Consider the following 16,408-nt stretch of genomic DNA (forward strand, 5'->3'; position numbering starts at 1 on the left):
TCTAAGCTAGCATAATAGACCGAAATCTCACGATTCTCGGGAGGAGGATTCGTCTCTTCAAGGACGCTTCCATAATCTAGAATTTCCTCATGAGTTGGGTAAAATGAGTAAGCGATAGTCGGATTCACGGTAGGCTCTTCAGGACCTTGTGCCGTGGTTTTCCTCTTCCGGGGGTGTGAATCCTTTGAACCAAGGGGTCTGCCACGCTTTTGTGTAGGGGCAGATGATTGGCTAGCCGCTAATGTACGTGGATCACCAGAATTGGCGTCCCGGGCTTCCAGGAGGGTAGTCCGTCGTACATTTGGTACATCCATCTTTGCAGGCGTATTCGCAGCTGGAATATGTGATCTTGTCACGCGCGCTAGATCGGTGAAAGCATCTGGCATGCTCTGAGCTATGCTCTGGAGATCTAATATGCGCTGCACTTCAGCTTCAGACTGAGCGGTGCAGGGATCTAAATGAGACAAAGTGGGAGTCGTCCACGATAATTCGCGTCGTTCATTAGGAACGTTGACGTTCTTATCTCCCCCTAACGACGGGAAGACTGTCTCATAGAAGTGACAATCCGCGAAACGAGCGGTAAACAGACCGCCTGTCAAAGGTTCTAAGTAACGAATAATCGAAGGAGAATCATATCCGACATAGATTCCCATCCTTCGCTGAGGCCCCATTTTTGTACGTAAGGGCGGCGAGATCGGCACATAGACCGCACAACCAAAAACGCGCAGATGCGATATGTCGGGTTCGCATCCGGTGACCAACTGAAGGGCACTAAATGGTTGTGTCGCAACAAGCCTCAGGCGGACCAACTTTGCTGCGTGCAATATTGCATGGCCCCAAGCAGCGATCGGTAGCTTGGTACGTATGACCAACGATCGAGCAATCATTTGTAAACGCTTAATGAAAGCCTCTGCCAGGCTGTTCTGGGTGTGAACATGGGGTACAGGATGTTCAACTTCAACCCCAACCGACATGCAATAGTCATCAAAAGTTTTAGATGTGAATTCTCCAGCATTATCCAATCGAATAGATTTGATCGGATAATCAGGGTGGTGAGCCCTGAGCTTGATAACCTGAGCCAACAGTTTGGAGAATGCAGCGTTCCTTGTGGACAACAAGCACACGTGTGACCAACGTGTAGAAGCGTCAACCAAAACCATAAAATATCTAAATGGTCCGCAGGGAGGTTGAATCGGTCCACAAATGTCCCCCTGAATCCGTTGTAGAAAAATGGGAGGATTCGAACGAATCTTGTCATAAGAAGGCTTAGTAATAAGTTTTCCCATAGAACATGTTTGACATGCAATTTCATGGATCGAACCTAAGCTTCGGGTTAGTGGATGCCCGTGTGAATTTTTGAGGATACGGCGCATCGCTATTCGTCCAGGATGTCCCAAACGATCATGCCAAAGTGTAATTTCGTGCGCGGTCCCTGTGGTAGGGCCGGCCACATAGTGGCATTCTATGGGGCGTATGGTCGTAGTATACAGACCACTCGGGTTACGCTCCATCTTCTCTAGAATACGCTTCTGGCCATATTAGTAGGAAGTTACGCACAGAAATTCAACTCCGTTTTCTACGTGGGTTTCAGCGTGGTAATTGTTATCTCTAATGTCCTTGAAACTTAGTAACGTTCTTCCGGAACGTGGAGAATAGAGTGCCTCAGCAATGGTCAAGATTGTACCATTGGACAACATTATACGTGCCTTACCGTATCCTTCGATCAGGTTGGATGGGCCTGAGAGGGTTGTCAGAGGTGCATTCTTAGGTACGAAGTTAGTGAAATAGATGCGTTCACGCAAAACAGTATGCGTGGTTGCACTATCTGCCAGACAACTAACTTTCCCACTAGTCATACCTAGAATGAAAAATTAATTTGAATCGGTCACATGCATAAAAGTTTATAAAAACAAGTATCAATTCAAAATAATTTCATTTATTCAAGGAAAAAACTTAATATCCAAAATAAATCGCCAACTAATAATCCAAAAACATAAAGGAAAATTGTTCAAAATCAACCAAAAAACAAGGGGGGGTTCGGCCACAAGGTGGAATTCGGCCCCAATTGTCTTATTTTAACTGAAAAAGAAGTCTATGTCTAAGATTCTAATCTTCCAAAGGAGTGGTATCCTCCTGAAAATCAGAAACCTCCATCTTTGTAGTTTCCGGTTCGTCCACTTGCAGGAAGTTTGATTCAAACTTCGTACGACGAGAATGATATGCATCCACAACCTTCTTGGGAGCACGGCAAATACGGGACCAATGGTCCTTGGAACCACAACGATAGCACATATCGTCATTCATTGTGGCAGGTGCTTTGCCCTTATTCTTGAAGTTCGGGGCCTTGGGAGCGAGGTTTGGGCGCTTCTGGGCTTTATTTCCTCCCTTGGATGGGCCTTGGCTCTGTTGACCTTGGTGGGATGGCTTCTGGCCGCCCTTACCACGCCTCTTTTGGCGTTTTAGGTGCTGATTAGTGCTATAATGTGCTTCAGGCACACCAGTAGCCCCAGTAGGTCGAGCTTGATGATTCTTCATCAACAGCTGGTTCTGCTTTTCAGCAAGAAGTAAAACAGAGATCAAATCCGAGAACTTAGTGAACTTCTGAGCTCTATATTGTTGCTGCAGGACAATATTAGAAGCAGAGAAGGTCGAGTAGGTCTTCTCCAGGAGATCCTCTTCAGTCAAAGTTTCATTGCAAAACTTGAGAAGTGATCGGATTCGACAAACTTCAGAATTATATTCATTCACAGACTTAAAGTCTTGGAAGCGCAAGTGCTGCCAGTCGTGTCTTGCTTCAGGCAAGAATATGTCCTTTTGGTGATCGAAACGATCAGCCAAAGCGACCCATAATGCACGTGGATCCTCCTCAGCAAGGTACTCAGTTTGTAGAGCGTCATGGATATGTCTTCGGATGAAGATCATAGCAGTGGCTTTTTCAGCCTCGCCAACAGGTTTATATGTTGCTTCTTCAATAGCAGGACGCAAGTTCTTTGCAGTGAGGTGGAGCTTCACATCTTGAACCCACTTGAGGTAGTTCCTTCCAGAAACCTCCAAAGCGGTGAAGTCGAGTTTGTTCAAATTCGACATGGTCCTATCACAAAATAGATGGACAAGATGTGGTTAGTGTAATGGAGAAAAAATCAATCCATTCACATAGGAGTAGAACATACAGGTTCTAATAGACATGTATTGGTTTAATTTTGCATGAAAAACTTCGGGTTTTCATGGGTGATATATTTAAGTGAAAACTTCGGGTTTTCTAACAAGGCATGTGTATAAGAAACTTCGGGTTTCAAAGTAATTATGAACTTCAGGTTCATATATTCCTGCAGGCAAACACAAATATATATGCAAACAAATATGCAAAGAATATATGCAGAAATATTGTATAATGATAAGTGAATTAATTTATTTATTTTTTTTTGGTCTTCGGGGCCAAATTAAAATGTGGGTGAAAATATAAAAAAAACCCATATTATTTAAAAAAAATTAAATAATAAAATCTCGGGGCCTAAAAATATAGGCCAAGAACCCTCGGGTGGGATTACAGGCCCACGGGGTGAGAAGAGGGGAATGGGCTGCTGTGTGCAACCCTAAAAATATTTTTTTTCGTTTTTTTTTTTTTTTTTGTATTCAATTATATTATATGCATGTATAATTTTAATGAATCACATATTTACGTTGATGCATATGCAAATAATAGTTTCAATGCATGTACATATGTAGGATTCAATTCATGACAAATATCAAATTCACATAATTATAGCAATTTTGATTATGAAGCATACACAATTTACGTAGAATCTAAAATACGTAAAACGTAAAGTTGGGTCATGCATCATGGTGAATGTTCATGCTATCAGGGCTTGCAAAATATCGAGTTAAAAACCGTTGTTTGGAAAGAACCTGATTGCGTGATGATATGGATGAACTGGTTTGATGCAGAAAAAATTTCCAACGTCAGATTCCTAAGCGCAGCGGTAGGAGCGTGCTGATAACGTGTTGTGGTCTATTTTATCTGACAGATGGACTAGGGCCGGCGGCAGAGAGAGAGAGGAGAGAGATGTGTGTTTGTAGAATTGTAGGGGAATGTGTGTGTTATTATCCCTCCTACATTGTGCCTTTATTTATAGTAGTAAAGGGAGAGAAGATATTCCTTCTCCTCCAAGTAATACAAGTTGTAATAGGAAAGGATAACTAGAATCAAATCTTATCTAGGATTTACACAATCATACTTAAACTATGAATGTTTACAACAATTTTTACACTAAAAAGTCAATCATGGTACTATTCACTTTACCCTTTATTTTGTCCTTATCATTAAAACTCAAAGTTTTCAAGCCCTTTTCATTAGTTTTCCTAAACCTTTTCTTTTAAAGGTAATAATCACTACTACAAAATGGTCTTATAGTGTTAGTGGGTGGTGTCAGTTTAATCTAATATAGTGGCGGACAAGACAGTTACGACACTAATTGAACATGACGTCAGATTTAATGTTCATAAAATACTGGTGTCGCTTTTAAACCGACGTAAACATACATTTTAATATTTTTAAATACTAATGTCGCTTTTAAACCAACGTAAGCATACATTTTAATATTTTTTAAAAACCGACGTAAAAATACATTTTAATATTTTTAAATACTGGTGTTGCTTTTAAACCGACGTAAACATACATTATAATATTTTTGAACACTGGTGTCGCTTTTAAGCGACATAAAGTCCTATTTCGAGGCCATTCATACAACAGTCGAGACTATCAGGGACACGTCAGTTTTAACCGACGCAAACTTGTCCTTATTTCGACGCCACACAAACTTGTCCTTATTGTTTTTAAATTTTTTAAAGTCTGCGTTGGTTATGAGTGACATAGATTTTAGTTTTTTAAATATTTTGAAACCTGGTGTCGGTTGTAAAGGACAACTTGATGGTATTATAACCCCCCCCGGGCGGTGTTTTCTTCTTCCTCTCTTGCATTTTACTTATTCGTTCTTCCAATTTACAAACCCTCCGTGTTCTCTCTCTTGCGCTTTTCTTATTTGTTCTTCCAACTTCATTTGTTCCTTCCTCACAATAGTAAGTTTTTCTTGCTTTTAATATTTTTATTTTCTCCTCTTATGTTTAATTTTTATTTACAATTTATTTTTGTAGGGAATTTATTTGAGTTGGTTAAGTACATAAAGAGTTGATCGACGTCGGAATTCTTCCATAATTCAGGTTTCTATCACTAAATTCTTTAATTTTTAAATTATATAATACACAAGTTTATTTATTTAAAAATTCTAATTTAAGTACTTAGATAATTTTCTACTATTTTTGTTAAATTAATAAATATTTAGTCGAATTAATTAATTTTGTCACTTGAATTGTTATGAGAAAATGGAAATGAATACTATTTATAAGCATTTATGTTAAATAACATAAAAATATATTATGTTAAATTAATTTGTTTTGCACTTTAATTGTTATTTTAATTTGTTATTTTAATTTGATAACTTTTGGTTGTTATTTATTAGAATGGATTAGATGAGCATAATTTTGATAACTTTTTGTTGTTATTTTAATTTGTTTTTACTATAATAGGTGTTGAAAATTAAAAGATTGCAATCGTGGTAGAGTTCGAGGGTTGAAAGATAGAAATTGAAAATTCTAATAGTTATGCCTACATGATACGGATTGAAAGAGTGTGGGCATCTTAGTGTTCACGTAATATTTTGCGCTCGTAAAGTGGTAAAGCATGGACAAGAGTTGGTTGACGATACCCCAAAATTTTGAAGCGTATACAGCTGGAATTAATTTGTTTTTGGATCAAGCAGTTGCAAATGGTGTTGGTCCTGATAAGTTTAGATGTCCTTGCAAAAGATGTTGTAATCGATATACTTTTGTTAGGAACACTATTGTTGAACATCTCATATTGTACGATATGGATAAAGATTATAAAAGCGCTTTGTGGCAACATCATGGCAAGCAAAACATTGGAGAACAAAATGTGGCAATTGGAGAAGAAGAAATAGGAGATGAGGTGATTGGCATGCATGATTTTCTTAATGATGTATTTGTCCAACCATTAACAGAAGAAGGTGTTGGGCCGTCTACTGAACATTCTATTGGGGAAGGGCGTCCAAAAGAGGTGGAGACTTTTTTGAGGTTACTTGAAGAGGCAGATCAAGATTTGTGGCCAGGTTGTAAGGAGTTTAAGAAATTGGAAGCAGTTGTAAGACTATATCAGATCAAGTGTTTAGCGGGAATGCTAGACAAGATCTTCACCACTTTACTGGAGTTAATTAAAAGAATGTTGCCTGAAGGAGATTGTTTGCCTGAATCTTGTTACAAGGCAAAAAAACTTATAAATGACTTGGGTCTGATATATGTGAAAATTGATGCATGTCCCAATGATTGCATGATCTATTGGAATGATACTTCGAATTTGACCATGTGCTCGGTTTGTGGTGAATCAAGATATAAAATTACCAACGCAGATGATATGTCGAGAAAAAAGATCGCAGCTAAGGTCATGTGGTATTTTCCTTTTAAAACCACAATTGCAACGATTTTTTATGTCGAAGCATACAGCTGAACATATGAGGTGGCACGCAACTGAATATCCTAAGGATGAGTTTATAATGCATCTTTCAGATTCTCTAGCATGGAAGCATTTAGATAATTTATATTCGGATTTTGCGTCAGAAATTTGAAATGTCCGATTAGGGTTAGCCAGTGATGGATTTAATTATTTTGGGAAAATGAGGAATGATCATAGCACATGGCCTGTGGTGCTTTCTGTTTACAATTTGCCACCTTGGATGTGCATGAAGCAACCAAATTTGTTGTTGTCTATATTAATACCAGGACTGCGCAGTCCTGGTAAAGAGATTGATGTAGTCCTGGTAAAGAGATTGATGTATACATGCGTCAACTGATTGATGAGTTGAATGAGTTGTGGGAGGTGGGCACTCCCACTTATGATGCGTATTCCAACCAAAGTTTTACGATGAAGGCTGCCGTCTTATGGACTATAAGTGATTTTCTGGCTTATGGAATGTTGTCAAGATGGAGTACACATGGCTATAAAGCCTGTCCACATTGCATGCATGATAAATAATCTATTTACTTGCCGGTGAGTCGTAAGATCAAGGAAGATGACAGGGAAGCTTTTTGGAATAGAATAAAGGTATAAAAAAATTTTGTTACTTGAAGAGAGTAGAATAAGTCAATATTTATAGTAATTGTTAATTTGTTTGTATTTTATGATGAGTGTAGGAAACTATTATTTTTGAAGAAGAAGATATTCCGAGAATGCCAATGATCTGTCAAATGACACTTCCTATTGTGGAGCACGCACATAAAGAATATAGAAATAAGTTAAATTTTTTTTTATACTAATAAACTAGTTGAGGAGCACCAGAAGACTCCTTCTAATGTGGATCCACAACAGTGGGCTGAATTGGTGACACATTGGAATAAGGAAAAAACAAAGGTAAATGTTTAATAATATTTTTTTTTTTCAGGAGATTGCTTCAACGACTTTGGTGGCATAAAAATTTGTATAATAAATTTGTTTTTTTTTTCCGAGAGATTGCCTCAAAAAATAAGCATAATCGACGGTTGAAAACAATGAATCACACAACGGGTGCAAAATCTTATGCAAGAATACGGGCATATCTTGTAAGGGTTGTACATTTGAAGAATTGTAGATAATTTTAAATTTAGTATATAATTGGTAGAACTTTATTTTTAATTTGATGGTTGCTGAAAATTGGTTTTTTTTTATTGACTTATAATTATAGCGGAAAAAGCATGGGAATGAGGCTAATCTTGTTTCGTTTTTTTGTTACTATCATACTCGGAAAGATAACTCTTGGATTGATGAAACATCTGAGTTTACTGGGGTAATTGTTTTTTTCTTTTGTGGCAGTATATTATTGTTATTATCTGTAGTTGAATTTTTATTGCAAGGCAACTATGGAGGGGCATATTCAAACTATGATTTAGTCTGGACAAGAGGATAGTGATGACCTTAGGACCCGGGTTTATGTAGAGACTATGGGTCCTGAGCAACATAATAGAGTACGTGGGTATGGACATGGTGTGACTCTGGATATGGTGTTGTATTCATCTTCTTCATCTTCTAGTTTTAATTCTTCCAGAAGATCATCCAGGAGTTCAGTGGCAGTGTTGTTGACTGAGAATAATGAATTGAGAAGGAAGGGATAAGTTAATGCTAAAAAGGTGGCAAACCTGGAGGTTAAGCTTGAAGAAACACGCAGCCAGCAACAAGTAAACAATCAGTTGTTTGCGGTGTTTTTGCAAAAATTTCAGCCACCACCACCGTATAGCCCAAGAACCCAGCAGTCAGGCCAAAGTCAGCCTCATCCATATTCATGCCTACAAGGAACTCAACAGTCACCCCAAAGTCATCCTCCTGCAGCACCTGTATATCCGTATACAGGCTATTATTAGCAACCTCATTCACATCCGATGTATCCGACACAGCCCATGCCATACATACAGCAGCCACACATGCCATACATGCAGCAGCCGCCATATGAAATGCCTGTATATCAACCTGGGATGCCTTCTTCTGATGATGTTCCAATTGAAGGGTTTTCTGGAATGCTCGCAGGTGCTCCTTTAGATGTTGGCATGGGAAGGGTTTTTGGATCACAAGGAGGATCTAAATAAGGATCCAGGCAAGGAACTGGGTCACATTCGGGCTCTGCTTCTGCTGAGTAGTTTATGTGGTTCGCTTTCTTGTCGGATATGTATGACACTTGTGGTAGCATTTATGGTCTATTTCTTTTTTTCGTATGTTGAATTTGTAATGTCGGATTAAATGTTTGTTATGACGGATAAGTTTTTGTACGTTATGTGTAATATAAAATATTTGTTATGAGATTTTGTTAATCGTAGCCTTGGTTTATAAATGAAATATAGTTGAAATTATTTTCCTATAATTTGTTGTATTTGTTAATAACTAAAAATTGAGGGAGAATTTTATTATTTTCCTATAAATGAGATTTTCCTATAATTTTTATTATTTTAATGTATGTGGTGTCGCTTTATGGATGACAGTACCTAGAGAATTTTATTTAGTTAACTTACATGATGTCGGTTTTGACTGACAGTAAGTGTGATTTTTAATTATTTATTTATTAGGTAATGTTGGTTTTAACTGACATAATGTGCCATTTTAATGTCGCTTAAAAGCGACGTTAGACTCTATGTCGATTTTAAGCGACACTGCTGTTTATTTTTATTTTATATTACCTGTCTTCTTGGTGGCGGATTAAGGGGGTCTAAGCGACGTCATTACCCTTTTGTGACGGTAGTATTGGTGTCAGTTACTATATCCGACATTGCACGACTTAATGTTAGATTTTTTCCAAATATCCGACATTAACTGGTGTTTCTTGTCGGTTTTAAAGCGCCAGTGATGTCCCCTTTTATAGTATTGAATTCAAATACATCTTCAACACCAACATTTGTAGGGATGATTTGTCCCCCATCTCTCTCACTACAACTGATGGTATGTCGCTCATTCTCTCGACTCCCCTATAATTTGAATCTCATTAACAGCTTTCTCTTTTTATGGAGTCGAGGATATGGCCACCAAAATTAATGTTTGGTGGCCAAATAAGGAATCGTACATTTCCTTACAGAGGAAGGAGGTGCTACCAAGCCCATCGTATCTGTGTGTATTGGGCTTGAATTTGATAGTTGTTGAAGAACAAAACATAGCTATTGGGTCCTAATTGGGAAACTAGGCTGAAGAGAAGTGCAAGGTGAAAGCCTTATTTTCCCAGCAAATGGGTTGAGTTTAGACCCAGCTGTTTATAACATGACACGAAAACGACATGAAAATAACGGGTTTTAGGTCAAAACAATAATTAATCGAGTCATTATCGGATGACCCATTAATAACGGGTTCTTAACGGGTATACACGCAGGTAACACGTGGGTAACCCATTTCAACCCGTTAAGAAAAAAATTATTTTGATAATTTTAAAGTTTAATTACTAAAAGACATATTATAAAATACAATAGCCATATTAATAAATACAATATATTCTATATTAAATATATTGTTTTGTATTATTAATATAAGTTAAAAAAAACTTTTAGTCATTATTTATTTTTATTATGAGAGTTCATTATTATCATTACTATGATAAAATTTACTTAACATGTTGTTGTCCAAAATTAAAATAAACTAGTATAGTATTTATATAGGTAAGAACTAAGAAGACATACATACAAGTATGAAAAATGTGAAAGAATATATAAACACTTGTGATTCATCATTATTCCTCCACGAGTAGATAATGGTTACACTTAAATTATCTTTTAGATTTTTAAAATCCTCCAAACCCTCATGAATAATGTTTTTTATTTGAGGACAAAATTAATAATAATTATTGTAGAAGTGTAAAAAATGTAAAAATATATATATATACAATCACTCATAGTGACAAGCTTTACAACTTTCATGAATGAGTCAACTTCAAAATCCAACACTATAATCCATAAACCTTAAATTTATATTTAACCGTCGATTGTCATTTACACCTTATTCTTCTTACTGAAATTCATTTTTAAAATTTTCTTTTTTTGAAAACATGATCATCTAGCGGATGTAAGAAGATGAACAGTTCATATCTTTGATATCACGTTTCGATATTTACGGTTAACTAAAATATGAGTCGATGTCATATAGTTTGTAGAAACTTTATAAACATCAAGCAATATTTTCACTAATTGTAAAACTCTGAATATAATATCAACGATCCAAATCATTCATCTTCATGCATCCTCTCATAGATCATGTTTTCAAAAAGAAAATCTGAAAGAACAAAATTTGATGAGAACAATGAAGCGTAAATGTAAACAACAATCAACAGTTAAATTTTGATATATGATTTATATGATTATAGTTGTGAATTTTGAAGTTAAGCTTTTCATGAAAGTTGTAAAGTTTGTCATTACAAGCGTTTATATATTTTTTTTCTATATTTTTTACACTTCTACATTAATTAAAAAACCATTAAAGACTTTAGTTAAATACCAGCCGTAAGATAAATAAAAGCAATCAATTTAGGTAAGTGAAAATATACTTAAAAAAGAAAATTGAGTTTTTATGTTTTGGATATAACAATATGGTATGTATATACTTATTTAGTATTATGTTTTTCATTTGATTATTTATTGGTTTAAAATATATTTTCCTTAACGGGTAATGAGTCGGGTCATATTACCTGTTATAATATTATCGGGTCGATTTCGGGGCGGGTTATTTTACCCGTTTATTTTAATGGGTGTTACATGACACGACCTTTTAAGATATCAGGTATGATACGCAAACGACACGAACACAAAAAACACGACACGAATGTCAGGTCTAGTTAAGTTCTTGATTAAGGCATCAGTAGTGTGATGCAACAATATTCTAACGAGTGTGGGGCTTGTAATACCACTATTTAATTAAGTGTTGAACTTAGGGGTGGGTTCAAAAAACCGAAAACCGAACTGAACCGAACCGAACGAAAAAACCGAACCGAATAAAAAAGTTTTTACTCTTCAAAAAGTTTCGGTTTGACTCTTCAAAGTTTTGGTTCAGTTTCGGTTTGAGTTCAAGTTGAACCGAAAACCGGTAAAAGTAAAAAGTTCAAGTTGAATCCACCCCGAACGAAAAATGTTTGACTCATTTAAAAAAGTTTCGGTTCAACTTGAACTCATTTAAATGAGTCAAACATGAAACTTTTTACTTTAAAATAGAGAAGATAATCACTAGACTATATACTAGTAGCTGTAAAAAAAAATTAAAATAAAGAGTTGATAGACCTAAATGTGACATATTAAATAGCTCCACTTCTAAGATGACGGAAACCTTTTGTAATAAACCTCTCAACTGTACTGTTGTGCAGGTCATTAGATGTAAATTGTGGGACCATATCAGTGGGGTTAGAGTGAGTAGGGTTAGAGTAGGGGGCGATTGGCCGAGTATATGAAATGTTAACTTAGTATTAGAGTGAGTTGATTGATCAATTGGGCCAACTAGGTCTACCTTGTCTTGCCTAAGTTACCTTGTTTAATGCTTTGTTTTGCTTCGTTCTTTTAAGATCGATATGAAATTAGTTACACGTGTGCCCATAATGAAGTGGTTCCACATTAAGGGGTGAGGTAAAACACAAGAATCTCATATAGGAAAATTGAAAGCTTTAAATGTGGGTTAATTCATGTGGTTCCACTTTAAAAATTCAAAGTTCTTTTGTGATAGAATCTCACACCTACTGTGTTATGCATGTCCGTAAGATGTAAGTTGAGAAGTAATGCGTGTTGACTAAGATTATATTCCACTTAATGGATCCTGACTAATACCATTAGGGCGTGTTTGTTTGACCTTCTTAGGGGGGACTGGACTAGACTACACTAATTGGTATTGTAGTCTGATGTTTGGTAGGGGCAAGGATTACGTTTAATGGGATTAGATCCGACTCGCACGGATTAAACCCTTCGCTAGCAGTTCTTAGCGAACCACCCCAAAAACGTCCGGATTCGTAAGACCTCCTCCCTCACGTCGTCCTCCTCATCCTCATCTCTGCGTCCTGCTCGCCGTCAGCTGCATCCTGGTCGCCCTCATCTGCATCCTGCTCCTCATCTGTTCCTCTCGTCGTCCGCTCCCTCGTCTTCATGTAACAGATCTGCTCCGAGAGTTCTCCAAGGACAGCATTCGCCTCGTCAAGCGCTGCCACAAGCCCGATCGCAAAGGTAATTCAGCATTCGGGTCGGATCTGTGTTTTCTCACAAGTTATATTCTTTGATATGCATGTGTAATTGATGAGATTTGATGGTTGATTGTCGTGTAGAATTCTCCAAGGTCGCGCTCCGGACAGCGATCGGGTTCGTCGTGATGGGTTTCGTCGGGTTCTTCGTCAAGCTGATCTTCATCCCCATCAACAATATCATCGTTGGATCTGTTTAGGTATTTATTGGATTTAATCAAATCCATTGATTGAAAATTATTGATGGAAATTGTGGAGATTTGATTGGTTTGCTTGATCGATGTATGATTTGATTAGGTTGTTTATTAGTTGGAATTCGGATTAATTTGATTTTGGTAATTGTTGTTTGTTCAATTTTATAAACGAATCAAAAGTTTCGATGAGGAATGTAGTGGTTGAGTTGCATATGTATACACACACACAGACGTTTGGTTTTTCTTCTATGCCAATATAGTTGAAATGGTTCTTTAATGTTGAGATTTTTATCAACTTTATGTTTAGATGTGTGCATCGCTCTTGGTTTTGAGTGTTTCATTCGGATTACGTTAATGGTTTGGAACGGATAGTCTGCATCGTGATATTTGGTAGAAATGGATGTGGTGAATCTGGTGATATGATCTAAATAGGGAGATCTTCTTGAGGCACGATTGATTAGTTTGAGTTCTGGTTTTACTCTGTTGCTCTATTATTCTGCTTTATGTGTCTTAGGAAATTGATACCGAATCAAGGACGTTTAACAGAATATTGATTCATAAAATTGGTCCAAAGATCTTGTATCTTGAATTTATTCGATTCGTATGTAATAATATAAGATTACGGTGTCATTTGTGTACTGTGTGTGCAAGGTGTATACAGTGTGTGTTTGTGTACTGTGTATGCAGTGTGTATGTATGCAGGGTGTATACAGGGTGTATGCAGTGTGTGTATGTATGTATGCACTGTGTGTGTATTGCAGGGTGTGTGTGTAGTGTATGCAGTGTGTGTGTGTAGTGTATGTAGTGTGTGTGTGTGTGTGTGTGTAGTGTATGTAGTGTGTGTATGTATGTACTGTGTTTGCAGTGTGTATGTATGCAGTGTGTGTGTGTAGTGTATGTAGTGTGTGTGTAGTGTATGCAGTGTATGTAGTGTGTGTATGTATGTACTGTGTTTGCAGTGTGTATGTATGCAGGGTGTATGCAGTGTGTGTGTACTTGCAGGGTGTGTGTGTAGTGTATGCAGTGTGTGTGTGTAGTGTATGTAGTGTGTGTGTGTAGTGTACTGTGTTTGCAGTGTGTATGTATGCAGTGTGTGTGTAGTGTATGTATGCAGGGTGTAGTGTATGAAGTGTATGTAGTGTGTGTAGTGTACTGTGTTTGCAGTGTGTATGTATGCAGTGTGTGTGTGTAGTGTATGTAGTGAGTGTGAGTGAGTGTGAGTGTGAGTGTGAGTGTGTGTGTAGTGTGTGTGTGTGCAGTGTGTAAGCAGTGTGTGTGTGTGCAGTGTGTGTGTGAATGAGTGTGTATGCAGTGTGTGTGTGTGTGCAGTGTGTGTGTACTGTGTGTGCAAGGTGTATGCAGTGTGTGTGTTTGTGTACTGTGTATGCAGTGTGTATGTATGCAGGGTGTATGCAGGGTGTGTATGTATGTATGCATTGTGTGTGTACTTGCAGGGTGTGTGTGTAGTGTATGCAGTGTGTGTGTGTAGTGTATGTAGTGTGTGTGTGTTTGTGTACTGTGTGTGCAAGGTGTATACAGTGTGTGTGTTTGTGTACTATGTATGCAGTGTGTATGTATGCAGGGTGTATGCAGGGTGTATGCAGTGTGTGTATGTATGTATGCATTGTGTGTGTACTTGCAGGGTGTGTGTGTAGTGTATGTAATGTGTGTGTGTAGTGTATGTGAGTGTGTGTATGTATGTACTGTGTTTGCAGTGTGTATGTATGCAGTGTGTGTGTGTAGTGTATGTAGTGTGTGTGTAGTGTATGCAGTGTATGTAGTGTGTGTATGTATGTACTGTGTTTGCAGTGTGTATGTATGCAGTGTGTATACAATGTGAATGTTTTGTATTGTGTGGGGTTGATGCTGAATTGCAATTTGTTGTGGTTGTTGGTTGCAGAGAAGAGGAGCATAAACGGAAGGCTAAGGCTAAGGCTACTGCATTACAGGTGTCCTTTAATTTCCCTTTTCACATGCAATGCCTAGCAATGATAGCAATCCTCATACTAGTGTTCTTAGACACATGTTTATAGATGTATAAGAGTAGAACATTTTGAATATGATGCCTCGGGTTAATGAAAACCTTTTTTTTTTTCAACGCCACCTGTATATTTGTTGCCTCGGGTTAATGAAAAGTGTTTTTTTTTCAACGCCACCTGTATATTTGTTGCCTCGGGTTAATGAAAACTTTTTTTTTTTCAACGCCACCTGTATATTTGTTGCCTCGGGTTAATGAAAACTTTTTTTTTTTCAACGCCACCTGTATATTTGTTGCCTCGGGTTAATGAAAACTTTTTTTTTTCAACGCCACATGCGCCACCTGTATATTTGTTGCCTCGGGTTAATGAAAAGTTTTTTTTTTTCAACGCCACCTGTATATTTGTTGCCTCGGGTTAATGAAAACTTTTTTTTTTTCAACGCCACCTGTATATTTGTTGCCTCGGGTTAATGAAAATTTTTTTTTTTCAACGCCACCTGTATATTTGTTGCCTCAGGTTAATGAAAAGTTTTTTTTTTCAACGCCACCTGTATATTTGTTGCCTCGGGTTAATGAAAACTTTTTTTTTTCAACGCCACCTGTATATTTGTTGCCTCGGGTTAATGATTTTTTTTTTTTTCAACGCCACCTGTATATTTGTTGCCTCGGGTTAATGATAACTTTTTTTTTTCAACGCCATATGTATATTTGTTGCCTCGGGTTAATGATTTAGTTAATTTGTTTATTGTTTTTTTTTTTTGTTTGGATAGATATGGATCGAAGGAAGCTTTTATTGATCTTATTGTTAGAGATGTCTTATTTGGAGACAATTTGTATTTGTACGATTCTTGTGGTGATGATGCTACGTGGCAAACAGAGACATGTTGAACGACCCACATTGACTAACCGTTCACTTATTAGACGAGAGATTAGTTTGTGTTATCTGAATGGTATAATAGGGAATACTGATACTGAATGTGTTAACGAATTGAGAATGGATAGAAGGACTTTTGGCATATTATGCGACTTACTTCGTCAAGATGGGAGGGTAAAAACTGATGGTTTGGTGTCTGTAGAGGAACAGGTGTGTATAACTTTACAAATATTAGCACATCATACTAAGAATCGTAGTGTTGGCGGTAGATTTTATAGGTCGGGAGAGACTATAAGTAGGTATTTCAATAGCGTATTGCAAGGAATTTTGCGATTACAAGGTACCCTACTAAAAGTCCCCCAGCCTGTGCCTATTGATTCTACAGATGCTAGGTGGCGATGTTTTAAGCTATGATGAGAAATTTTTTTCATTTTCCCTAAGCTTTAACTCTTCATTCCCTTTGTATAAATTAACAAAAAGTTTATTATTTTTGGTTTTTAAGAATTGCTTGGGAGCATTGGATGGAACACACATTGATGTGCATGTACCTGAAATTGACAAACCAAGATACCGAACAAGAAAG

The 16,408-nt window shown here is 37.1% G+C and overlaps 2 long non-coding RNA genes across 2 annotated transcripts; both read left to right on the forward strand.

The window, feature by feature from the left end:
- Positions 1-12,694: 12,694 nt before the first annotated feature.
- On the forward strand, positions 12,695-12,981 carry LOC139198358 (uncharacterized). Its single transcript, XR_011583786.1, has 2 exons — positions 12,695-12,765; positions 12,864-12,981. It is a non-coding gene; the product is annotated as an uncharacterized lncRNA (long non-coding RNA).
- A 1,889-nt stretch (positions 12,982-14,870) lies between these two features.
- LOC139198360 (uncharacterized) lies at positions 14,871-15,969 on the forward strand. Its single transcript, XR_011583791.1, has 2 exons — positions 14,871-14,922; positions 15,722-15,969. It is a non-coding gene; the product is annotated as an uncharacterized lncRNA (long non-coding RNA).
- Positions 15,970-16,408: the final 439 nt, after the last annotated feature.

Source organism: Malus domestica, chromosome 08 (assembly GCF_042453785.1).
Source record: "Malus domestica chromosome 08, GDT2T_hap1".
NCBI classification, from domain to species: domain Eukaryota; kingdom Viridiplantae; phylum Streptophyta; class Magnoliopsida; order Rosales; family Rosaceae; genus Malus; species Malus domestica.